This window comes from Pipistrellus kuhlii, unplaced genomic scaffold, assembly GCF_014108245.1.
Source record: "Pipistrellus kuhlii isolate mPipKuh1 unplaced genomic scaffold, mPipKuh1.p scaffold_m20_p_26, whole genome shotgun sequence".
NCBI lineage: Eukaryota > Metazoa > Chordata > Mammalia > Chiroptera > Vespertilionidae > Pipistrellus > Pipistrellus kuhlii.
In genome coordinates, this window is record NW_023425525.1 from 3,915,703 (window position 1) to 3,943,056 (window position 27,354).

Here is a 27,354-nt window from a genome sequence, read left to right on the forward strand (position 1 = left end):
TTATATTTTTCACTATTGTTAATCACTAATCTCTACTCTACTGATCTTCTGTATAGAAGTAGAGATTCACAGGTTAGGAGGTATAAGGTAGTGAGAGGATTCCTAAGTGATGCCCTTTTAAAGCGGACTCTGTTTTTAAGTGTTCAAACATTCAGAACACCCACAGAGGCCTCCAGTCCTCGGAGTCTCCAGCTGGGGGGTCAGTGTCTACACTACACTTCCAGGCAGCTCTCAGTCCGTGTCATACCCAGAAAAAAACAACTTAGCGGAGACCGGGTTCCTCTAAACCAGGCCTGGGAATGGCTGGCCCATGGGCCCTATAAGGCCCTTGAAATCTTTCGGTCTGGCCCTGCCAAGGCATTCGGCGTGAGTTAATTAAATGTTTAACCAAATAGAGCGGGCTAATCTGTAAGTTGATAGTTGTGAATGGCCCTTGAATGATGTTATCGATATCCAAATGGCCCTCGGCAGGAAAAAGGCTCCTCGCCCCTGCTCTGAATAGCGACTGGGCCTGAGACCCTGGGGATGCCACAGGGCAGGTGGCACTTCGGTTGGAAGGCACCTGTTGGGCTTAGGTCGGGTCTCTGCCGCCGGGGGTGGGAGGAGCATCTGTCTGTCTGTCTGTCTGTCTCGGGAGAGCTGGCAGCACAGCGAGGCCCCGAGACAACAGGGCTTTGTGTGGAGTGTTGGGCTCTCCCCACACTAGTGGGCATGCCACGTCAGCTGCAGGCAATTCCAGTGACCTTCCCATTGAGCCCAGAAAAACCGCCAAGTGGCTCTACAATAACTGTGTACCCTGACCTCCTCACCACCCTCTTCTGAGCACGGTTTGCAGAGGAAAATGAGTAGAATGGTCTCCCGGGGGCTCTGACTCCCCCAGGGCGTGGGCAGGCCCACTCCCTCTGCCTTGTCCAGGGAAGGCTTCCCAGTCCCACTCGTGTCTGTGAGGTCCCGTCAGTCCACAGGGACCTGGTGCCCAGGCAGTGGGGCTCCCGCTCACACTCCACCTCTGCCTCTCACTGACCCCGCTGCCCGTGCTGGTGGGCAGGGGAAGCCAAACAGTTAACCCCTGCTCTCTCTGCACGGCCACCCTGGGGAGAGGAGAGACAGTGAAACACAAGCAGGCCCCTTGGGAGTTACAACATTGTTGGAAAACAAATCAGTTTCACTAAAACAGAGATGGTGACAGGAAGCCAGGAAGGCTGGTCAACAACCTTCATTGCTCTAACCACTAAACCTTTAGTTGAGACATCGTTAGCTGAAGCAGCCTCCACCTTGTTTGTCCCATGTAAGTGTCTGTTATTTCCTGCCTAAGGGCTACATGTAAATGTCTGTTTATGTTGCCTAAGATGTTTTCCCCAAAGCCTCAATAAAGGGGATGGCAGGGCCAGAGCAGGAGTAGTTCTCCCACTAGAGTTGGACTACCGCCTGGCCCCCATATCGCCACATTGAATTTCTTCAAGTCTCTTCATTTGTGTGCGGCCCTTCTCCAGAACCCGAACCCTGAATTGGAACTCTTTCCTATACAACATGAAACCAAAATGGGGAATTTCTGGAAAACACCATTCCTGAGGATGGGCCAAAATAACAGCCCCGCTCTACAAATAAAACCAGGTTTCACATGGAAATACCTGAAGATGGGGAAAGAGGCACCTTCATTTGGCTTATGTTTCCATGAGGCTGAACGTTAACTTCTTCTGCGTGTAGAAAGAGAAGGGTTTGGGAAAGAAGAAATGGGCTCAGCTTGGGAATTAGCAGTGGAGGGCAGCTGCCCCCCCCCCCCCCCTTGTCCATCTAACAAGGGAGAAGTGTGTGATCGCGGCTCTCACTGAGGTGGGTGAGCCTAATCCTCTCTGATTAAGGAAATTAATTTTAGAGGCTTAACTAAATATGCTTTGATTTTCATATTTTTTTCAGATTAGTTGACTTAGAAAATATCCAAATCTCTCTTGTGAAACAAATCATGTGTTTTGGCTTAGAAAATATGAGCATTGTTCATCCAGGCCCTTGCCATCCAGGAGTCCGAGGGTGGGCCTGTCCAGGGCAGGTGGCTGGGGAGTAAATGTCAGGTCAACACAGTGCTACCCAAGTAGCCTTTTCTCCCCCACGTGGCCAGGTGTGGGTGCAGACTGGAGCTGGGAGGGCGGGGCAGATGAGGCCATTCCTAAGGAGAGCTTGGGCAAAAGTGGTGGGAGCAGCCCTGGCCAATTTGGCTCAGTGGATAGAGCATCAGCCCAAGGACTGAAGGGTCTTGGGTTTCAGGCTCCGTCCCCGGCCCCTATGGGGATGCTTTCACATAGATGCTTCTTCTCTCTCTGTCTCTCCCTTCTCTCTAAAAATCAGTGGAAAATATATTATCTGGTGAGGATTAACACTAAAAACAAAACAGTGGGAGCAGCCCAAGGGGCTCTCCATGGCACAGGAGACCTCAGCGCCTCCTGGTGATGCAGGGGAGCCATGGGTCCGTGGGGAGAAGGGAGGGCTTGGCGCTGGATCTGAGATTCTCTGGATATACACATGCTCCTTTCTCTCTCTCTCTCTCTCTCTCTCTCTTTCTCTCTCTCTCCCCCACTTCAGATGTGACACCAGCCCGACCAGCTCCTCCCAGCAGCCACAGCCCTGGCTTAGACTTAGCCCAGAGAGGGAAACCTCATTGCTCTCTCTGTCCCCAAACAAGCCACATTTTCCGGGTGAGGACACGGATGCCCCCAGAGGGTGAGAAAGTTCATCACGCTGGTGCGCTACCCAAGTGGCATCTGGAATCTCATTTCCCATCTCAGGAATAAGCCAGATGAACCACCCCTGGACGTTCACACTCCCAACAGAGAGGTCTTGCTCTGGTTTTCTTTTCTCTTTTAACAGCGCCCTACCCCACACAGACATATGGAGCCTGTCACCCTAGCAACGTGACTCATAACACACAGGGAGGCCATTCCGCACGGCAGCTTTCAAGCCCCATCTGCTTGCCCATATAAAACAAAATTTATACTGAATGGGATTTTAGAAAAATCATCACCGCCTAAATTGAACATCGTTTGTTGGGAAACAAAGCATATGTTGGGAACTATGGTTCTGAGTCTTGGCTTGGGGCCATCTGAGTTCTGGGGAGGGGTAGGGGGGGGAGGGAGCCCTCTCCAGGCCCCTGGGGCTGTGGGGCCGACATGCCAGTTTAGACTTATTGTTGGGAAAGGACAGTCCTGAGCATCACACCCAACTGCTGCTCCAGTGGTCCTTGGGGCTGTTACAATTGTGGGAAAGTGGGCAAAGGTTTAACGGACAAGGGTGGACATTTTAAAGGTTGGGAAAAATGAGGAATTAAGGCTAGAAGCCATCATTAGCTTGGTCTGCTTGCTCCCAAGGGACCTATTTGACACAATAAGGTGAAGGGCATTGATGGGGGTTTGAGGAAAATTGCGACTTCCAGTTACCAAGAGGCCATGCGCAGTACTAGGTTGAATCCCCAGGACACTCCTGGGAGATATCTGCCGTTGTTCCCACTGTTCAGCATGGACCCCAGGCTGGGAAAGTCTGTTCCTTGGCCAAGGTCAGCCAGTAAGACACCCAGCGACACCATGGATTCCGGCGTCGCCTCCTAAAGGGCTGAGGCAGCCCAGGAGGGTCCGTCTCATTGGCAGGGCCTGTTTTTCTTCTTGACTATGAATTCCCTGGGAGACCACTCTCTGAGGACGTTAGGACGGCATCGTTCAAGGCGGAGAGTGCAGATGCAGGGCAGCTGTGAGGACACAGTATGCGGCACCCAGGGGTTCCCGGCACCCCCAAACGGAAGCTCACTGAAACCCTCAGGTTTGAGACCTTCGACTAGTCTGAATTTTGCAAGCTTTCCCAGCATTCTTCGATACATTTTTATTATATTTTGAGTGACTATTTGAGCTTCCCACACTAGGTGCTTGGCTCTGTCTGATGAAGTCATACCTAACCCTCATCGTATCTCGGGGTGGATGTTGACCTTCCCATTCTAAGGATGAGGAAGCAGAGGCAGAGACTCACCTGGTTTGCCCCACACCCCATCCTGGGCCCAGTGGGAGCTAGCTGCCAGGCTGTGGGCCATGTGGTGGGTGAGGCCACAGCCTCTGCTGTGAAACACCTGGGGCAGGAGGCGTGGCTTCACTTTCATGTGTTTGTTGGTTTCCCTTTCCTGGGGGCAGATGACATCATGAGTAGGCCCTGTTCTCTGTCCCCCCTGCCTTTGTCTCTGGAGCAGCCCTGACTCATTCCATTTGGGTTTGGATTTCAACCAATTGCAACCTAATCCCTCACACCGTTGGCAGAGAAAGAGCATCAAATATTAATCCAGAGTTTGGAAAGGAGACTCGGGAAGGGCAAGGGGCCTTCCCACTCAGCTCTTTCTCTTTCTCCGGTTCGGAACGGAAGCCAGGCAGTGAGTAGGGTGACTCTGGGAGGAGAGACCTCAGAGCTTCAGAACAAGGAGAGGAAGGGGGTGGCTCCTGAACCCACAGCATTAGCAACACTCAGCAGCTCAGCAGAAATGCAGGGTGGGGGTGTGCCCTCCCCATGAGGGGATTATAGCTGGAGGAGCACCCTTCTAACCCAATGGCTAGGCTCAGGGAGGGCAGAAACCGTGAACTCAGACCTCCTCTTTCTGACCATCAGATGGGAGGGAACTTAAGGCAGGAGTGGCAGAGAATCAGATCTGGGCTCCTGAGAGCTGGCCTTGGTTGGGAAATGCAGGTGGCTGATTAGGAGCCGGGTAAATGGGCCAACCTCAAGGTGTGGTGGCTGAGTTAGCAAAACCCAGCAGGTCAGATTGCACCCGCAGCGTTTTCCTTTCACAGAAGCACCGTGTGGGTTCTCCCCAGGAGGGCACGCGGGAAGTCGCCAGGCCGTGAGAGCGAGCAGTAGGAGAGCTGGCAGGTCCCTCTTCCTCTGGGAACCAGCACGATCATTCTCCTCCAGCAGCTCAGCTCATGAATTAACCATTTCCCCTGGAACTGAAATGGGAAGCGTTTCCTGGGGCAAAGGCACTTTCCTCCCCCTCGGGCTCCCTCTCTAAGTGCAGGTGAGCTCCAAGCCTGGGTGCCCTGCTCTGCAGAAATGCCCGCAGCTGACCTGTCCCCTTCCCAGGGTCATCTCACAGCTAAGCCTGAGCCAGGTCAGGATGGAAAGGCAATCCAGTGGAGCTTGGCGCTTTCTCAGCTCGTTGCCATGAATTGTTGGCAAGTCTTCCAAACTTTACTCGCTTAAAACTTGTCCTGAGTGGGATATAATTCACCCAGCCGCCTCCTCCAGGGTGCCAAGAGAAGGTTCATGAGCCAATGCCAATGTTTTGACTCCTAGGGGCAAGGAGCCTGTGAACACATCAAACACACTGGCTAGGTGTAGGTGAGCTCTTATTTTACTTATTTTTTATTAATTCTCACCTGAGGATATTGTTTCCATTGATTTTAGAGAGAGTGGAAGGGAGGGGGAGAGACAGAGGGAGAGAGAAACATCAGTGTGTGAGAGACGCATCAATACATTGCCTCCTGCTCACACCTCGGCCAGGGCCCGGGATGGAGCCTGCAAACCCTACGCTAAACTCCATTTGTTTAGAAATCATGCTCACTAGCTTTTCTGTTTCCGGCAAAATTAGGACGACATTTATCCCTGACCGTCAGGGGAAGTGATTGGGAGCTGTAAATGTCGCATCAAGCCCTCACTAACCTTTCTCCTTTGAGTTGTATTCTAAATTAAATCCCTGTGGTTGGACTTGGAGTTTCGTTTGTGCCCGCGCTCCAAAAATTATCTTGCACGCAGTTGGGATGTTCATGTACGGTGGGAGCAGGGCTGTGGGTTTTAATGTTTTCCAAGACATTAAGTAGAGGCTGACTGCTTCAAAAACACAATATTTAATTTTTTGCAAACATCTTTTTTCCCCCTCAACTGTAATACAATTAAAGAGGGTTTTTTGGAGAAGGAAATGAAATGAGTGAAATAGGAATTGACCATGCGTGGACCAGGAGTTACTTGACAAAAGGGCCCTCATTTGTAGGGGACAAAGGGTGAGACTCGGAGGGGAAAATATCTTGAAGCCACAGGATCCCTGCTGAACTGGAAATTGAATGGTGACATGAATAAAGCCTCATTGATAAAACATGCGAGCTACTGAGATAGATGGGAAAGGCAGGGAATGAAATCAAACACAATCCACTTTTGCTGAAAAACAACCTTGAGCAGCGATGCTTCACCCCACGGTTAATATAAAACAAGTCATTATTTGAAAAGGAAAGAGAAAAAAAGAAAGCTCGCCTGATTACATCACATCAATAATGCATTTTCTAGAAGCTCATCATGGTCCTTTCTATAACGGCCAATAATGGAGAGAAATCACCTTTTATCTGCTCCTGCCTGGGAGGATTTACTTCGTTATCCTGTTGGGGTTGAACCTGTGAAAATTCTCCGGGGGCTCTGAGCGGGGGAACCCAGGCCTCTGTGTAGGCATCCAAAATAATCCAGGAAAAATAACAGCCACTCTCACTTCCACTCTCACCTCCAGCAAGATGCTTTTTGTTTTAATTATCCAGAAAATTAAGTTAATCCTTCACTTAGTTGTGCCTTTAGACCAATGGTCATAGCCTATGTGTGCTCTCTTAGTCTGTAATTACTAGCATTTCTGGGTGCTGGGGCTACTCAAGGCGATCCATATTCCTTAACTCTTTTTTTGTTAAAGAAAATCCTCTCCCAAGGATATTTTTCCCATTGATTTTTTTTTGTTTGTTTTTTTGTTTGTTTGTTTTTGTTTTTTTGAGAGAGTGGAAGGGCCTGGGGGAGAGAAACATCAATGATGAGAGAGAATCATTGATCAGCTCCCCCCGGCACACCCTCTAGTGGAGATTGAGCCTGCAACCTGATCATGTGCCCTTGACCAGAATTGAATCCATGAAACCTTTGGTGCATGGGCCAACACCAAATTCCTTAATTCTTAGGCTCTTGGTCTGAATTGGAAAAGAATCAAAGTAATACCTAAATCTTGGTTAGGATTCAATGAGAGAAGATAAAGTAAACCATGTGTCCATTGCCACATCTGATACCTGGGGCTGGTTCCATTTATTCTCTTACTCATCTTTTACTTTTTAAAAAATATATATATTGTTATTATTTCAGAGAGGAAGAGAGGAGAGAGAAACATCAATGATGAGAGAGAATCATTGATCAGCTGCCCTTGGCACGCCCTCTAGTGGAGATTGAGCCTGCAACCTGATCATGTGCCCTTGACCAAAATCAAACCCGGGACCCTTCAGTCCACAGGCTGATGCTCTATCCACTGAGCCAAACCGGCTAGGGTGTTGTCCATTAACTCTTTTGGCAGCAGTCATTACTGACCACTCATGAAATGCTCCCTTGCAGAAACATGAACCAACGAGTGAGAAACAAGAAAACAGAACAGTGTGAGATTAATGCGCTAAATGATGTATGTAGTTGTGAACAAACGGGGCACCTGGTCCAGCACCCAGCCGCGTGGGAAGGGGGAGGGGTTCCCATAGAAGGGAAGCCAGGCAGGCGCACGTGGGCAGGAGGGACCCAGAGGGCAGAGTGAGCTCTGCTGCTTTCTGAGAAAGCTGTTCGCTAGGCCTTGGCTGCGGTAAGAGAGAGCACAGGGGCGGCAGGGGCCACAGTGTGAGGAGCTCAGACACCTTGGACGTAACAGAGCTCAGAACTCTGTTACAAGGACAACAGAGAGTCGCAGTATCATTTTCCTAAAAAACAGCATTTGGTTTTTTCATATTGCAGATGTTTAGGCATGTTGATGAAAGGGAAGTGCAGGAAAGCTTACCAGTCCTACGTAATAAAAGGCTAATAGGCAAATTGACCAAACGGCAGAACAACCGGTCGCTATGATGTGCACTGACCTCCAGGGGGCAGATGCTCAAAGCAGGTCTGTGCACTGCCTCAGAGGGAGCGCCGCTCGGCCAGAAGCCCAGCTCACAGCCGGCGAGGGCAGCGGCAGTGGCAGGAGCCTCCCAGGAGAGGGCAGCGCGAAGGGTGTCTGACTGCCGGCGTAGGTCCACTCCCCGGGGCAGGGAGCAGGCCTAAGCCATCAGTCAGACATCCCACAAGGGCTCCAGGACTGCGAGAGGGCACAGGCCGGGCTAAGGGATTCCCCTCCCCAACCCCCCACCCCCAGCCTCTAGTGAGAATATAAATGAGCAGCCCCTCAGTCCTCATCCAGAGGCAAACATTGTGAATATTTTGGTGTAATATTATTCACAATTTTTATTGCTTCTTCTTGTTACAGACATTGCATGGTAACTTAACAATTTGCATTCCTTTGTTTAATAATGAAGTTAGCCAAAACCGGTTTGGCTCAGTGGATAGAGCGTCGGCCTGTGGACTGAAAGGTCCCGGGTTCGATTCCGGTCAAGGGCATGTATCTTGGTTGCAGGCACATCCCCAGTAGGGGGTGTGCAAGAGGCAGCTGGTCGATGATTCTCTCTCATTGATGTCTCTAACTCTCTATCCCTCTCCCTTCCTCTCTGTAAAAAAATCAATAAAATATATTTAATAAATAAATAAATAAATAAAAAGTTAAACACATTTTAATATATTCATTGGTAATTTTTTTCTTCTCTTTCAAATCATGTGTTAGTGAACCTTGGCCATTTATTGTATTAATTCTTTTCTTACCAAATCTTATATGAAGGCATATATAAAAAATATTCTTGTTAGTAAATAATTTGCTGTTAAATTATATTCGTGACTATTTTGTTGCAAAGAAGCGGTAGCAGGAGTTTCCAGAATGTTGGGAGCTGACTCCATGGCTCGCTCTCTGCCTGTGCGTGCTGTGCTGGTGGCCTTGGCTCAGCGCGGGTCCTCACAGCACGTCTGTGTGAACGTCTGTGGTTATCCTGGCGATCACAGCTTCTCTCCACACGCAGTTTGGTCTCTGCACGGTGTGAGGCCAGGCTCCTGTGGGGTTACTCCCCCGAAGCTTAGCCGATGCCTCCACCTCTGTGATGGGAAACCCAGCCTTTCACACACACACACACACCCTTTTTTTTTTTCACTGAGGGAACCAGTCTTTGGAGCCAGTTCCTGCTGCAGAGCAGAAAGCAGAACAGCTCCGGCCGCTCACACTTCCTGGAAGGCCGGGGCTGTTAGGCATGGCCGCACCTTTTCCTTCCTTTTTCCTGGAACATGGGCGGCTTCTGTCGGGTTAAGGGAACCATCTTCCCGCCAGGCGGGCAGCCAGCTGCTGAGGATGGGGGGCCGGCGGACCTGGGCCCCTGGCTCTCTGGGGTCCTCGTGCTAGCTCCGATGGCTTGCTGGGGGGCAGGACAGGAGCCTCTGGGGGGCTGGTCATGCTAGGAGGACCCTTAAGCGTAGGAGGGTAACAACAGCATCGGGGATTTAAGAAGGCTCCGCACACTTTGGGAAAAGCACCAGTTCTCTCCTCTCCCACGCCCTCCCTCCGGCGCAGCTGGGAAGCGAGTTCAGATTGTGGTGGAGACACAGCGGGGAGAAAGCAGGTGCCGTCTTTACGTTCTGCAGCTATTGTGCTGCAGAGAGGACAGATGTTTACCAAACACACACACCACACACCACACTCCACACACCACACACCACACACCCCGGAGAAAACCCACACCGCCCTCCTAGCCCGCGGGATACTGGAAAAGAGGAATCAGTTCTCCCCGGCTGCAGTGCCCTGGTCTCCTTGGAGACCACCGGGGGACAAGAGCTGCAGGAAAGCCACGGAGCATGGTGGGCGGGGGAGAGGCAGAGCCGATCGTGGTCTGTTCAGGTGAGGAGCCTCCCAGATCCTGGTGAGGACACGTGCCCAGGTTACGGGCTCCATCCCCCGTTGGGGGTGTGCAGGAGGCAGCTGATCAATGATTCTCTCTCGTCATTGATGTTTCTATCTCTCCCTCTCCTCTCCTCTCTGAAATCAATAAAATTAGAAAATAAAAAAAATCAATAAAAATATATTTAAAGTAAAAATGTCATACTTTCTTTTTTTGTTAATCCTCATCTGAGGACATTTTTCCATCGGTTTTTAGAGAGAATAGAAGCAAGGGGGGGAGGCAGAAAGAAAGAGAAACGTCGATGTGAGAAGAGATGCGTGGATTGGCTGCCTCCCGGATGGAGCCTGCAGCTGAGGTACATGCTCTTGACCAGAACTGAAGCCAGGACACGTCAGTCCGTGGGCTGATGCTCCACCCACCATGCCAAACCGGCCAGGGCAAGACGACATATTTTCCAGGTGATTGAAGTTGGGTGGTCAACCAAGGACCCTGAGGATGTCATGGTCGTAAAACTATTTAATAGTTGGTCTTTCTGAGTCTCGTGTGTAAATAATACCTAGCTCAGATGAGATCAAGTATGTGAAACACGTTACATGTAAGCGAAGGGTCAGCACAAGGGCGCCCGGTAAACATCTCCTATGTAATTGTTTATATCACGAGACAGAACGTGATGGAATCACTTTTTAAGAGCACATAATTTGGGTCGGATTCCTAGTCTGGCCTTGTTTGACCTTGGGACACAAATAAACCTGCTGTTAAACGGGGAAAATAGTTCTATTGGGAGGAGTCTTTATGCAAATAGAGCTGATGCGAAGAAAGTCCTCAAGAAATGGTGGCTTCTCTGTCTGAACATTCACGCACCACCCTCAGGTGTGTGTATCTTACCTGTTTCTCTGAGACTAAACCACGGTGGAAGTACCGGCCCACCCAATTCCTAGAGCTGCGCCCAGAGTGCCACCCTTTCCCCAAGAGCAACATCGAGACAGAACGTCCGACAGTGCCTCCTCCCCCTCCTGAAGTCCTGCCGGGCTGCACGGCCAGCGGCTCTGCGTGCATGGCGCCTCGGAGTGCTCAGGGAGTGTGGGTGCGATGTTAATGGGTAATTATTAACGTTTTCACTCCGCTGCTTTGCCGATGACTCCCCCTTTTTTGTGCTGTACATCCGGGTGGTTTATTTTTTTGTGTTTGGCCATCCCTGGGCCTGGCTTCCTGGAGGTAACTGTGCTGTTGTGACTAATTACAGACGATGTCACCGGGAAGAGAGCGCTGTGGAGGTTCGGGTGTCCTGATGTCTCCGAAGAATTTACGGAGCAGCACAGAGTGAGTGCTAACATCCTCGCTCCCCTCCCACTTAATCTGGTTGTCACCAGAGGATGAGAGAGGTGACTTAAGCCAAGGTGATCACACAGACGTGCTAGGCTCCCAGGAGCACGTCCTGTCACGCCGGCCTGGTTCTGCCGGGGTCTGGGCAAACGGTGTAGATTCTCTCCCATCCCGTGGACCGGACTGAAACATGTCTTCGCAGAGGGTGTCCTGGGAGGATCCACTCTTTTCTTTCCTTAACTTTGTGAAGCAGCCCTTTCCCTAACATTCCCTCCCCTGCAGTTAAGTTGAAGGTACTCTTATTAGCATAAAAACCGTTATCCGTCCTGAAGAAACCTGATTTTCAGATCTTGAAGTTTCTGTAAACACTTTGCAGAGTTTATCCCATTTAACAGGGCTTCCATGATAACGCAGTTCCAGCATGAAAGCTCGGGATAAAAGGTCGTTTTGATGTTAGGATCGAATCCAGCATCTGTTTAGCAGAACTCTGTGTACAAAACAAAGCAGAGCAGGGCCGCTTCCTACAACAGGAGAGACGAAATGAGGGCTTTGGCCTCAGAGAACAGGAGAGCTGGGAGCCATCAGCGTCAACTAAAACTTCTAATAACCCAAGTCAACTGCACTTGGTAGCATGGGCATTCTAAAAACAGTATTTTTATTGCTGGCTCAGCCAAGAACTTTCCCTCCAGGCTATTGACTCTTTCTAAGCACGCACGATATCAGAAATGGGGTTAAAGACATCATGCAAAGAAACCAATCATTGCAATAAAAGTCATAAATTAAAAGAATGAATTTTGCTGAGGAACGTAAGCTGACACCTGCAGTGTAAAATATGAGGAACTTAAGCTGACACCTGCAGTGTAAAAAAAGTCAACTATATCATTACTTCGTGAAATGATTAAACAGGCAGCGGTAGGTTTAATTCCTGTGACTTAGCAACCTGAGCGTGAACTCCTATCTACTGTATAAGAAAACCATGACGTATCCTGCTTGTCTCTTTCTCGGTATCTATTAATATTAAAGGCAAGAGTAGAAGAAATTGCTTAAATTTCAGACTATAGTTGGTAATGCTGTATTGTATAATTGAAACTTGCTAAAAAAAAAAAAAAAAGTAGAACCTAAATACACATACATACACACACACACACACACACACACAAATAAAGATAAATATGTGAGGTGATGGACGGATTCATTAACTAGATGGGGAGAAAAAAAATCCTTTCATGACATATACGTATATCAAATCACCATGACGTACACTTTGAATATTTTACAATTCTATACGTCAGTTATATCTTAGTAAAATTGAAATTAAAAAAAGTTCAGGCCTTCATTTATTGAATCCTTTAAGTTAATAGTGTCATAGATTTAAACATCTATTCTAAAATAAACGACTTTTCATTTTGCATTGGGAATTCTGAGCATACCTCCCCTCCCAACCCCCCCACCCTGCCCCAACCCCTATCCCTTATTCCCTGCCTAAGACGTTACTTTGGGGAAGGAGGTTTTAGAAATTGCAGCAAGACTTCCTGCATGTGACAATGAAATCAGACTTTCTGAGAAGCTGTCAAGAACAATCAAAAAAGATGTTGCTTTTTACGCAGAAAACTCGCTAAAGAATAGTCCGCCTCTTAGTCAATGAGTAGATTCTCATTATTTATTTAGATTTCCCTGGCAGTTTTACTCTGAAGAGCTCATTAGAGTTAATTATTCCGATATCGTGTTCATTTTTAGACTTTTGGCACTTACATCTATGTTTATGTTCAGATTTCACCCACTACATATGTCCTGGGTCTAGTCCCATCTCTCCATTTCCATCGCCATAAGCCCAATCGAGGCTGTCATGGTCTTTCACTCAGAGTGGGATTGCCTGTAAACTGGGCTTCTTTCCTCCACCTTGCCTCCTCTCTCTGTTCTCCACTCCACGGTCCCCATGATATTTCCTCAGCAAAGAAGGCAGCTGGTGGGACTTGGATAAAGTTTACATTAACTGTTGGCCCATGAATCAAGAGGTCGTCGCTGCTTCTGTTGAAGCTTGTGGGCTTGATTCTCCGTAGGGGATGTGTAGGCGGCAGCCTATCAGCGATTCTCTCTCATCATTGATATTTCTATCTCTCTCCCTCTCTCTTCCTCTCTCTTTCTAAAATCAATTAAAATGTATATTTTTAAAGATTACACTGAATCTGTAAGATCAATTTGGGGAGTGTTGAGGCTGTTCAGTCTCTGAGCCATGAAAATGTCTCTTCTAATTTCTTTTAACAATGTTTTGTAGATTTATTTTATTTCAGCAAATATTTATTGAGTCAGTTTTCTATGATATATCTGCTAGACTTTGAATATACTATGAAAATAATTGCCCCTTTATAGTCTCTAACGTATTGAAGTTTTAACAGTACAAGTTTTGTAGTTTTTTTTTGTTAATTTTACTCTGTTTTATTGTTTTTTGGTGTTATTGTAAGTGGAATGTTTTTCTTCATTTTGTTCTCAGGTTTTCATTGGTGCCTTATAGAAAAAGAGCTGATTTTTGTAGATCTTGTATCCTGCAACTCAATTATTAGTGAATCCTTAGGATTTTTTATATAAAAATAATTTCATTATTACTTCTTTCTTTGTAATTTCAATGACTTTTATTTATTTTTCTTATCTAATAGCTTTGTCTAGTACTTTAGTTGAATAGAGATGGTAAGAGTAGACATCCTTGTCTTGTTCCTAATCTCGTTTTTCACCAGTAAGCATGATATTCCCTGTGAGATTTTTGGAAATTTTTTTTTATTTCTACTTTGTTGAATTTATTTTTTCATGAAAGGTTGTTGAATAGTGTCAAATGCTTTTTCTCTGTCTATTGAGATTATCATGTAGTTTTTGTCCTTTTCCTCTCTATTCTTCTGATTATGTACTCTCTATCGATCTCCCTTCATGTTTGCTAATTGTTTCTTCTGTCAGTTCAAATCTACTGTTGAACCACTTTAGTGAATTTTGATTCATTATTGTCCTTTTCAACTCAAGTTTCCATTTGCCCCTTTTATATACTGCATATCTGCTGACCTTCTCTCTTTGATGAGGCAGTCATCATACCTCTTCCTTTGCTTCCTTAGGCAGCCTCTTTCTGTTCTTTGAAATGTATAATTGCTGCTTTGAACCCTTCAAAGAGCGTGTTGCCGGCTCTTTCTTTCTGTTTATGGACAACACTTTCCTGTTCGTTTTCACGTCTCAATAGTAGATGGTAGCCAGTATGAGTATTGCCTCCTCCCCAGCCCATTGGCTATTCTAATTAATTGCTTTCTTATTTATTGAGTGACGTAGCCGGGCCAATTCAGTGACGTCTATGTCCCATGCAGTGTGCATGCCCTGATGTTGCTCCCTAGAGGGTGGGGCCTCAGGCTTGTGCACAGTTTCACTGACCCCCTTCCCCAGGGATGAGGATGGTCTTAGTCTGTTCTCTTTGTCTCTTCCCCTGGATTCCCCATTAAGCTTCAGGCTGGTTATTGCACCTAACTGTTAGCCTCCACTACTTGCTAGATGATTTCTCTATTGTTTTTGACAAACATCTTGGCTCATAAATTGCTCCACAGTCTGATCCAATTAAAGTTGGGTCCCTTTGCTCTCCAGGTCTTTGAAGCTGATTTACCCCCGGAGAGCTCTTCTCAGCTTTCTTGTTTTCTCTGTTGCACATCTAGTGGCTCTAGCACTTTTTCTTGTTGCTATGGAGACTGCTCTTAATTGCTCACCTCCTAGAACTCAATTGTTTTCATCAATGCCCTTGGGCTTGAACTTTCGCATGGTCTGTTGCAAATAAAGAGGTGCCTTTCCTGACATCTCTGTTTAAACTGATATCACTGCCACTCTCTTTTATTTACCCTGTTGTATTTTTCTTCATAGCCCTTACATCGACCTGACATTACATGAAATATTTGTTTACTCATTGTCTATCTCCACCACTACAATGTAAGCTTTCTGAGGGCAGACTTAATGTGATATGCCCAGTTCCCAGTAGAGTGCTTACTGTACAGTAGGCATAATAAATAGTAGGTGATTTAGTGACTCATGACGGAACAAGTGAGTCAAAGAACACCACTATTGATCTCAAGGAAAAGGGAAAATTCACAGTGAGAGTTCAGTCTTTGCATACAGATGACTATTCAGAAAACCTTTGAAGTTTATGATAAAACTAGTGCCCCAGTGCACAGATTCATGCACTTTGAAAGGAAATCAATTAGAAGGTGGCCAGCAGGGCAGGACTGGGTCAGAAGGACAGACACACCCTGGAGCCAACCTCCCACGGTCCCCCCTCGGCCAGCTGCACCTCGCACAGCGCTGCTGCTCAAAGAACATCTGCAGAGTGAGTGGGGTCCCGCCAGCATGTGGGCTCCCTCGGCCTGGCCTGTGGGGATCAGGCCGAAACCAGCTCTGTGGCAACCCCTTTGGGGTCCCAGATTGCGAGAGGGCAGTTCTTAGGTGATGCACCCCCGAATTGAGCTCCCTCTTTTCTGGTTCTGGGTGCGTCATCCAAGAACCACTGCTGCCAAGTCACTGCAGCTCAGCAGCTCCTGCATTGAGCATCTGCCCCCTGGTGGTCAGTGTGTGTCATACCTGCCAGCCAGTCAGCCGGTTGGATGGTCGCTTAGCCTATTATGTATGTTGTATAGAGAACAGTGTTGAGAAAATGAAAAGTAGGTTGGGATGAATGCGTCTAATACCCCAAATAAAGATGAACTCAGTAATGATGATGATGATAACACTAACGACAATAGCAGCACAGCTATGATGAACTTCATGCTTCTCGTAGGCCCAGCCCTGTGCTGTGCTTACACCTACTATTTCACTGAAGACAATGGTGCTTTGAGGGAGGTACTGTTTTTGCAGGTGTGTATAGTTGTGAGCACAGAAAGGCTAAGGAGAAAATGCAGGACAGCAGCACAACTAGGAAATGGCACAAGTGGGTGTGCAGACTGGGCACTTAGACTTCGAAGCCAATTTTATTACATAAACTACGGTACCATGTTTAAACAGACACAATATTAGGATGGAGGAAATGGTTAAAAACAAAGGATACCAAATGAGAATTTTCAAAGATCCCCAACAGCTGTGGGTAAAAGCAAGAGGGTGTTAATATTGGTTCTCAAATTATTTTGGCCCAATACCTTGTTTTTGGAGAATGACCTCAGTCCCCTATGAAGTTCACTTTCCTCAGCCCCTCTCAAAAATGCCGAGGAATCCCCACGAGGTGTCTCATTCATCTCAGTCATCTCAAAATCAGTCTAGGCCCTGCCGTCGGAGTTGACCCTGAACCATGCTAGGGGGTTGGGGGTGGCAGCAGTACCCTCCTGGCAGAAGAGGTGGAAAGTGGAAACATGTAGCAGTGAGTCAGCGCGGGAAGGGAAATGGAAAACCTGTGTCACAGCACCACCTTCTGGAAACAAAGGAAGGGTTTCAAGTTGTCAGCCTGGTGCCCAGTTAGTATACAAAGCCTTTGGTGATTGAGGTGTTTGCAACTTCAGGTGCTATGGCAAAGGCTCATTTCATCAAACACTGGGGAAAGTCACAGGAATGCAGCATTGCAAAAGAAATGACAGTCCTCCAGCACCCGAACTTAGAGGCATTAAATCTCACTGATAACACATCTCACGTGCTGTTCTGAAGAAGTCCAGATGAGATACAAGAAAACTCAGAAAGGCAATTGTTTGAACTCAAGAATAAAATTCATGAATAAAAGGAGTACTTTACCTAGTAGATTGAAATTATAAAGAGAACCAAGCATAGGTTGAAGAACTCAATGAATGAGATAAAGAATGCATTAGAAAGTATTGGTAATAGGTCAGATCCAAATGGAAGAGAAATAAGTGATCTGAAAGATAGGAATTTAGAAATTATTCAGGAAGGAGAGACGAGAGAACTAAAAATTTTTTTTAAATGAAGAAGAGAAAAAAAAAAAAAACAAACATGAGAGCTATCTAGTAGGAAAGCTATCTTAAATGAAAGGTGTAATGTGCAAATTGGTCAGGACGCCCTCACAGTAGCAACTGAACAGCAAGCTGCATGGGGCAACAATGCCAGCAGGGGGATCAGTGAGGGATGACCAAACAACTGAAGAACAGGCTGCATGGGGTGACCAGGCTGGCAGGGGGGCAGTTGGGAGAGATCAGGCTGGCAGACAGAGGTCGTTAGGGTGATTAGGCTGGCAGGGGGAGCAATTAGGGCCAATCAGGCAGGCAGGCAGGTGAGCAGTTAGGAGCCAGCAGTCTCGGTGAGAATTAACAATAACAAAAAAGAAAAAAGACTAATTTTAATAATCCTGTATTGCATATTTAAAATTTTCTAAAAGAATAAATCTGGAAAATCTTCATTATAAGAAATAAATGTGTAATTATATATGGGGATAGATATTAACTAGAGTTATTATGGTGATCATTTTGCAATATAATAATTTTTTTCACTTTGCCTCTTTACATGTTGCTTCTGCCCAATTCTTTCTCTTCTCCTTTTCTAGGACACCAGCGATGGGCCTGTTAGACCTTTGCCCTGTGCCCTTCATGTCTTCTGTGCAATTTTATATAAGTTTTATCCCTCTCCCTCCTCTCTTTTCCAACCTGATATTTTCTAGTGACCTATTCCAGTTTTCATCTTCTGTGTCTAATCATAATTTCCATTTGATTTTAAAAAGGAAATATAAAATCAAATTTCCATTTGATTTTATATTTCTGGCATAAATATAAAATTCTCCATATTTCATCTTATTTCTTCAAATCATTAATCAGCCATTTTAAAGTCACTCAATTCTCTGTCTTTGTGCACCTGTTTCTGTTTCCTATTTGTGTTCGTAGTTGTGGTTATTAGTCTTAACTTCTGATGTGCCTGTCCATATTTATTGAAAGGTGGACATTGTGTATAAAAATGTGAGAGGCAGTTTGCTGATGTGGAGGGGGTCATCGTCCCCCAGAGATTACTTTGCCAGGGCTGGCAGAGGGGGGTAGGCTGCGGCACTGACCAACCCCCTAATCTGTCCAACAATTACCTAATGAAGTCGATTAGAAATTGCGATTCCACCTTGTGGGGCAGCATTTCTGGTTCATACCTCCTCCCGAGGCGCAGCCCTGCAGGTCCTACCTGAAAGCTAACGTTGACTGTAAGGGAGGCCCCTCCTCGGGGACCCCAGACTCCGCTTCTGGCCCCTGAGCCAGGGAACCTGCACTTTAGAGCGTCGTAGCCACCCCTTTCTGCTCGATTCTTTTGCCTCTGAGGCCAGTGAGCAGCACCTCGAGAGAGAGCTGAGCCGAGCTGAGCTTCAGGCTCAGCTTTGTACCCGCTTCTCCTGCGGACCTTGTCCCTCCAGACCTCACCGCAGGCCAGTTTTCCGGAGACTTCACAGCAGGAGGTTTTACAGTCCACCCCTTTGTCCAGGTGTTCTCAGGCAGTCTTCTCTACCATCACTGACATTTGAATTGTCTCCGGCCTGAGCTGCTTTGAAGCAGAGAACATCTTTCCTCCCTTCGCACAGACCTTGCGCCGAGGCTGGCACGGATCTCCTTCCAGCTGGAGGGCCCTCCCTGGAAGCCAGGACGCGGGGCCGCGTGGGATGGGGAGTGTGAGCGGCAAGGAAGGAGGACGCAGCCGTTTGCTAGTGGGAGCAGTGCTCCAGCGCCGCACAGGAGCCCGGAAATCACCAGAAATCACCCAGACTGCCGTCCCGGGTAGGCCTCTCCAGGACAGAGAACCCAGGACTGGCCCCCGTGTGATGCGCCCATCACTTAGTTTCAATGAAAAATGTCAAATAAGAGTTTAAAATTGGAACACATGAAAATGTTGATAGTTAATAAATTGGGATTTTTTTTACACATTGTCGCATGACTTGCAAGATAACAAGATTTAAACTATTAATTGAACGTGTTGCATAAACTGGTAGGCACATTGCAGCAGTTTGCGGAACTTGGCTCTCTCCGTGCTTGCAACCCAGCCCCATGACCTCTGTGGGGGTCACGTTAAGGGTCTAACATATCAGGGGGCCGATGGGTACCCGCGCTCCTCCGATGCTCTGACTCGGTTAACCTCGCTCTTCGCTCTATTTAAATGAGCTGATCCTGGTGTCCTGCTGCCGTTAGTATCACACAGGGACCACACGGCTCTAACAGAATTCAGGAGAACTCCAAACATTTTCCGAAAGGAAATATCCCATAGACAGGGTGGGACGAAAGGAGGTGAGCACACAAAACACAGAGTTCATCCTTGTGTTATGACCTATTATTGCAGTATTTCCCACAGGAACAGCTCTAACCCTGCCTCTGCCCCACCCTGTGCTCTCTTACCCTCCACTCAGCACACATCGCTCTCCCCCTTTTCTGCTTCTGGTAGGACCACTGCCTTCCCCATCCTCATCCTCAGTCCGCATTGAGTTTTAAAAGCTGGGCCCTCGCCGTAGCCACACCCCTCTGACACCTCCCTCTTGACAGTTGGCCTTCCTGTCATTTTGCAACGGGGGCTGCTCATCTGCAGGAGCTTGGGCTCTCGCTGCGCCCGTGTCTGAATGGTTTTGAGGTTTGTGGTTGCTGTTGACTCGCTGCGGAACTGGGAGCTCCCGCTTCCTCGTGCCTGAAGGGCCGGCCTCTGGTGCACGCGGAGCATGGAGGGGCCCGGGCAGCCCGGCTGCTAGGAGGGGCCCCACTGGAGGTCAGACAGGCAGCGTCTCAGCCCTGCGCCCAGGTAAGTGAGGACACCCGGGTGGGGTCGTGGGAGTGCAGTTTCGCATACAGAGAGCCCATGTGGCTCTAAGGCTGACTCTAAGACGGGCTTGCGAGGAGGCAACCTTATTCACTCTGACCACAGGCCTGCAGCCGGGGCAGCTTCACCCTTCCTGTGCCAAGCACACGCCTGTGGAGGTTACATCCAGTTTTCATGAGCGAGGAAATGTGGACAGAATGCTTTTAGAATCTGTCAGAAAGAAAGGACTTTGGCTGAAAAGTTTATAGAGGTCTCTATGGGATCTGGGTTAGGGTTAGGGCAAATGTTTATCTTCCTGTAAGTGGTTTATTTCTTCCGTTATACAGAATTTTCAAACTGTTTGACTGTAATATTGTCCCATTCAGTTTGACACCGTCCTGGCAGCCCCAGTCAATAGAAGAAAGCAACCAATAGCGATCAGGGACTTTTGAAATCCCTGAAAGAAATATATTCAAAATAACACCCATAATAATGGCTACTGTAATTCTTTTCATTCCAGTTTTACAGTACTACATGACAGGAGGAATGAGAAAGTAACTTTAAAATCGCATAATTAAAAGTTAAGAACAAACCCTAGCTGGTTTGGCTCGGTGAATAGAGTGTCGGCCTGCAGACCAAAGGGTCCCGGGTTTGATTCCAGTCAAGGGCATGTACTTCAGTTGCAGGCTCCTCATGGGGCCCGTACAGGAAGCATCCAATTATGTGTTTCTCCCACATCAATGTTTCTCTCCATCTTTCCCTCTCTCTTCCACTCTCCCTAAAAATCAATGCAAAATATCCTCGGGTGAGGATTAACAAAACAAAGTTAAGAACAACATCTACTCAAATAATTTTACATTAAGTTCCTTCTCTATCCTTATTTCCTTTTTATAAGAAGTATTGCATTTCAAATAGGTGGACTGGAACATAATGCAAAGTTGAAAAAAAAATAAGTCAGGAATTTATAATATGCGAGTTTAGTCTTGCTTCTTTGATGAATTTGTAATCTGATTTTGTTCTCTGAATTTTAACTTTCTACAACTCTGCACAGTTCTTTATCCAATAAGTTGTATATTAAGCACTCCAGACTTATAACTCCGTGATTTCTGTTTTATTGGGTGTAACTCAATCAGTCAGCATTTTAATTGATCAATTAAGAGTAATGAGAAGACCAGTGGATGAGAAATGAGGGTACAAACTATTCCTGTTTTCTAGTCACTGAGAGATTTGGACAATATTTTCCAACTATTCTAATCCAAGGCCTGGAAAATTGTTTCTATAAAATACTAGGTAATAATTAGTTTAGGTTTTGTAGGCCAAGATGCAAAATTGAACATAATATGCAGGTATTCACATAACCATTTTAAATGGAACCATTTTAAAAAGTAATAGCCACTCTTCCTCACAGAAAGTATGAAAACAAGAGATGAGCCAGACTTGGCCTAAGGGCCATGGTTTTCCAGCCCCTGTTCAAGGCAGTGATTTTTAGCAATTATAAAGTAGAAGATGTAGACTAGATCACATGACCCTCAAAGAGTTCATGGATGATATTTAGGGTCATTCACCAATCGCCTAATGTTGTATACAATAATCTGTATATGTAAATGTGTGTTTTTATAATAAGGGGGAAATGATTTTGTCAGACTTTCAAACTAGTCCAATACCCAATTAAGCTTAAGAAGCATAGGACCAGCTGATTTTATTTTTATTTTTTTAATATATTTTATTGATTTTTTACAGAGAGGAAGAGAGAGGGATAGAGAGTCAGAAACATCGATGAGAATCATCGATCAGCTGCCTCTTGCACACCCCCTACTGGGCATGTGCCCGCAACCAAGATACATGCCCTTGACCGGAATCGAACCTGGGACCTTTCAGTCCTCAAGCCGACGCTCTATCCACTGAGCCAAACCGGTTTCGACGGACCAGCTGATTTTAAAGATGCTTCCCAAATCTAAAATTCACTGGTGTCTGCTCTATATAAGCCACAGTGCTACCCTGTGAGAGATGTTAGCACATTATAACCAAATTAACATGTCAAAATATTGTAAAGAAGATTGGAATAGGTGCAAATCAGTGATATCCTTCAGAGTAATGAACTTGAGAAAAATTCTGTAATTGGCAGACATTTCTGAAATATTACTTTGCAAAAGGTCTTCAAATCTAGTATGAGCTGTGACAAAATATGTGTCAAATATTCTGATTGTTCCATCTTGTTGAGGACAGTGGTGTTATTCCTGACAATCATAATCAAATTTAATTTAAAAAGAGTATCTTTCCTAAAAATACAATTTCCTTAAGGGCAGAACCTAGGCACTTTTCATTCTTGGATTCTGGAACAGTATTTGTAACATGCTAAGTATTCAACATCTGAGATAAATAAATGAGTGAATTGACTGCATAAATGAATGGAAAGGTGAAGATGCCATCTTTGGGATTATGTGCATTAGGTACTGAAGGCTTCGAACCCAAAATGGTCTAAAAACAGTGGCTGCTAAGTCCAAAGATTGCTTCTCTTTTCAACTTTGGACATAACTGTTATTTCAAAAATACTTGGTCAACTGAAGAGTTAAGTTCCTGGGCATGAAGTCATTTTTTAGAAAGAGTGAACTTTGTCTAATTTAATTCACATGAGAGAGAGACACTTCTCACAGGTTGTTCAGTAGCCTGGTTTCTGGGCTGGGGTGGCTGGGGAGAGAAGTTCTGCGAAGGAATAGTAGCACTCACATCTCAGCACTCCCTGCCCTGAGCATGAATGTTAGGTTTTCCTGGACACCCCACAAGTCAGAGCTTACAGAATTTAGGGTACCACGCTGCTCCCTGATAAAGAATTTCAGTCTGACCTCCATGCCTGGCTCATTGGTGATGCCCACATCTGAACTCCATTCCCCGGAGCTGCTCACAGCTGCATGGGCGGGATTGACGTGTGGCCCAGAGTGCCTCTCTGCTAGGAGTACTTCATTTTCTGAAAGACAGACTCAGTCTGCATCAGCTAGTTATGGTTCCTTCACATCTCTAGGGGAGATTTAAATCCTGGGATTAAAAGTATTTGAGAACCAAACTTAGAACAAAGATGCTCCCTGTGATCTTACCGCTTAGGAAGTTGCAAGGATTTTAGGAGCTCTGCGCCGGGATGAGTCAAAGATCAGATGTTAGAACAAGAGATGCTCCTAGTGCTCTGGTCACTTAGGAAATTGTAAGGATTGCCCGGCCAACACGGCTCCGTGGTTGAGCAGCTACCTATGAACCAGGAGGTCACAGTTTGATTCATGGTCAGGGCATATGGTCAGGTAGCAGGTTCGATTCCCAGTTGGGGATGTGCAGGAGGCAGCCAATCAATGATTCTCTCTCATCACTGATGGTCCTATTTCTGTCCCTCTCCCTTCCTCTCTGAAATCAATGCAAATATGTTTTTAAACAAGAAATGACAAGGATTTTAGGAGGAATGGAGGCAGAGCACAATACAAGTTTTATATATATGGTCGTACCATTTCACAGCTGGCACCGTGGCACTCATGCACTGCTCATGATCGTCTTAGCGCCATGGTACCTTTTTCCGAGGCTGTAGCCCCTCTGAGGAGAGGGGCCTTGTCTAGCACAGACTTTCTTCTGTGCCAGGGCCCAGCGTAGCAAAGCTCTAGTTGGGGTTTGGGTATGCAGAAGTTTAAAAAATGTGTCATATTCATCAATTCATTCTTCTCTCCCTCTCTCTCTCCCACTCCATATACCATTTGCATATAATCTATCCTGCAGACACCTCTCCCAAGAGCAAAATTGTTTACCTGGATTTTTAATAATCTCTTCCCAAGAAGCAAATGTGACATAAAATTTTTTAAGTTTTCTTAATTGTAAATAGTAAAAACAAATATTATTCCCACTTTTTAATATAAAAGAGAGAGAAAGAAATTGAAAGATGTTTATGGCTTATGATCCCTGCTTTCCAGGAGCCAGTACTATCATCCGAAAGGCACAATTTATTCATGTAAAACAAATGCAAAGATTGTAAGTCGTTATTTGCTGTTGGCAGAGACATTTATAGGAAAGGAGAGGTTAGGTCATCTTTATTAGATTGCATAAAAGGAAAAAAAGGTTGAGTAAAAATCATTAGTCAAGTGATTGGATAGTAGCTTGTTTCTAGAACATTACTACTAAGGGTTATTAGAAAAATGTCAAGGCGCTTTATCAAGAATGCTAATTGCTGCACAGAAGAGCAGGGTGAATTGGGTTAGGGGTGAGACCATACTTCTGTTTACTGCAAATGAGGCTTAAGGTGACGGAAATCTGTCTGCGACCTGCGTCCCCTGGTGTGGGTAGCGTGTTGTGGACTCTGAGTGCTGCAGGGAGGTTTTAACGAGACCACCTGTGCTGAAATGTGGGTGAATGGCGGGTGTCTGACCCTCAGTTACGTTAAGGCGCTGGTTCTGGGTTGGGGGCGGTGTCTGTGTCAGAGTCACTGGAACCACTGGTTAAGGGCACATCAGTTCAAGGTCTCCCCATGGACCCAGTGCTGAGATGAGGCTCTGGCATTAACAGTGGGACCATCTCCCTGGGTGACGATGAAGGATTGTGGGTATGGAGTCGGGCTTTTCCCACCCTGTACTCTAAGTGCTAAAAGCAGAGACACCATTCAGCTGCTCTGAGCTTAAGTGTAAGTGGAGGAAGGAAAAGTCTTATCAGAGATCTTCAGAGGGACAAAGCCTGCCTCGTGGTCGCTGGGCCCAGCGCTGTGTCATCCACAGAAGACAGGCTGTTGCCTCACTGCGGAACGCTGACCCAGGAACCAGGGTTGGGGGCTGGATCCCCGTAGGAATCCTCTAGGAGGCAGTCCATGGATGATGTTTGTCTTTCATCGATGTTTCTAACTGTCCCTCTCCCTTCCTCTCTCCCTAAAAATCAATAAAAACATATTTTAAGTTAAAAAAGAAGAAGAAGAAGAAGAAGAAGAAGAAGAAGAAGAAGAAGAAGAAGAAGAAGAAGAAGAAGAGAGATGGGGAGACATAGGTTTCTATCAGCTAGGCTTTCATTTTCTTTAAAAAGAAAAGAAAAGAAGGTGATTGTCTCAGCTGGTGTGTACTTCTAAGTGGCAACAGACCTGGCAGCTCCCACAGCCTCAGCTCCCACTCCCAGGAACATGGAGGTCACGTTCTCTGACCCAAATGGGAACTGTGAAGATCAAGAGAAATAGCTTGAAGCATAGCCAGGACACAGCGCTATTCAGTTACGTCCACCCCTCTCCCCTCCTCCTCCATTGCACAGCGCTGGGCTTGTGTGGTCCCCACAAATAAAACAGAGCGCGCTGTCCCATCTGGCTGCCCATCTGTGGGCGACTTTCCGCCAAGACCACAGGGACACCTGGCGTGGCACCCTGGGGTTTCCTGTCCTCGCAGGCAGGGAGTGGGCAGCAGGGGGCCGCGGGGCGCCTCAGTAGGACGGTGTCAGAAGCAGCCTCCTGCAGGGCTGGGCTCCAGTGGGAGGTGTAGGGGAGGCCTCAGGAGGTGTGTGGGGGGAGAGGGAGGGGCTGCTGATCAGAGAGCAGGTAGAGTTTTGTGTTTCAGTGGAGACGTAGCAGGCAATTTTAACCAGGAAAAGGGCTGCTTAGGATTACCCCGGTGGCCCCGTGGCGTGTTTGCATCTGAGCTCAGACGGAATGACACAGGGCCCTGTTCTGTTCCACTTTCAAGGAGCGGCCGCACCTGCCACACTCCCTTTCTCTCTCTCTTTTCTGAAACGAAGCCGTGCAGGCAGGGCTGACTTTGACTTCAGCACTGATGGCAGCGGAGAGATGGGGCAGGACTGAGCACCATGCTCAGCTGTAAACCCCAGTGACCTCACAAGGACCCTGTCCACGGGTGGCGGCCGAGAAGCCAGGCCCCGCCCACGTCGGACGACAGAAGCTCCCCGTCTGATTCGCTGTCGCCTTCCTGGCACCGCTGGTCACGGAGAGCGAATCCCTACCCAGGACTCTGACTGGACTGCCTTCGACTTCCCTTCCAGTAGAAAGAATAGGAATCCTCTGATCTATCACCAGAGACTGGAGGAATCGGGGGGCAGGGTGTCACACACAGACGGTGCATGTTCGGGGTTTTGCAGCCAGGCCGCCCTGGCAGGACCACCAGCTGCCGTAGAGGGCAGGCAGGGCCGTGCGCGCAGCTGCGTGTGGCTGTGCCCTGCTTTCCTTGTGAAATCAGCGGCCGTGCGATTTGGCCCTTGGGTTGTGGTTTGCAAACCCCTGATCTAGGTGAACAGCAGCCAGAAGTCCCACGTCAACGTGGAGTTTTAAAAGTGTTTTACACTTTAAGTAATAACACATGTATAAATTGTTGGTTGAAAAAAGTATACACGTGTGTGCTAGTCAAATGTGTAAATGGAAACGTGGTGTTAGATTTTATCAGGGGTTGGCTTTATTTATTCTTAAAATATGTTTTTATTGGTTTTTAGAGAAAGAGGAAGGGAGAGGGAGAGAGAGAAACATTAATGAAGGAGAAACACCGATGGGCTGCCTTCTTCACACCCTCTCTTGGGGAATGAGCCTGATACCTGGGCATGTGCCCTACGGGGATTGAACCCGCGACCTTTGGGGCATGGGCTCAACCACTGACCCACACCAGCCAGGCAGGGGTTACTGCTTTTAAGCAAACTGCCGATTTCCAAGTGGGACGGAGAATCAGGATGGTGCCCTATAGCCTAGGCCATTTGCTCCTCTGATCCTGAGCAGCGGGCCCGGGAGCTTCAGAGGCCGGGGCTGTGTGCCCGCACGCCTGTGCTTCCCTCATTGTTCCCGAAACAGTAGCTCCTGTCACTCCTGTGGCTAAGCTGAGGCTGAGAGAGGCTGGAACTTGCCCTCAGTGAGCCAGATGGGGGTGAGCTGCTGCTAACCCCACACCCTGAGCTCAGGTTAGTTTGGTTATTTTTTTAAATATATTTTATTGATTTTTTACAGAGAGGAAGGGAGAGGGATAGAGTTAGAAACATCAGTGAGAGAGAAACATCGATCAGTTGCCTCCTGCACATACTGGGGATGTGCCCAAAACCAAGGTACATGCCCTTAACCGGAATCGAACCTGGGACCCTTCAGTCTGCAGGCCGACGCTCTATCCACTGAGCCACACCGGTTAGGGTGCCTTTGCTCAGTTCTAATAAGTTTCCGAATTGATGACGTGGGGGCGTCAGGAAACCCTGGGGTGCCTTCTGAGTCATCAGAGAAGGCGGCTGGTGGTCATTTCATTCTGTTTGTAAGATAGCGTCTGCCTGGACCCGCCTCCCCGCTGCTCTGAAGAAGCCGCCCGCCTCGGAGTCTGCTTTCCCGACGTGTCTCCTCTGATGCGCTGCTCCGCTCGGCACCCGCATCCGTCTTCTGGGGCCTCGGCGACGCCCGGGCCGCAGGCAGGTCTGCACTGATCTCCTTCCTCCTGCTTACAACTCCTGGGCCTTCCCAGGTCGGATGATTGGTATGTTCCATCCGTTCCGCAGCCATTCCCGGTCAGAAAATTGCCTTTGCTTCGCTCTCTCTGTCGTGTGCTCTCGAACAACCTCCGTGTCACCTTTCCGATGTCCATGTCCTGATGGGAGCAGAGCT

General features: G+C 47.2%; 1 long non-coding RNA gene across 1 annotated transcript; it reads left to right on the forward strand.

Annotated features, from left to right (window-relative positions):
• The first annotated feature begins 301 nt into the window (after window positions 1-301).
• On the forward strand, window positions 302-13,614 carry LOC118727877. The gene is made up of 3 exons (XR_004990710.1): window positions 302-381; window positions 7,394-7,404; window positions 13,603-13,614. It is a non-coding gene; the product is annotated as an uncharacterized LOC118727877 (long non-coding RNA).
• Window positions 13,615-27,354: the final 13,740 nt, after the last annotated feature.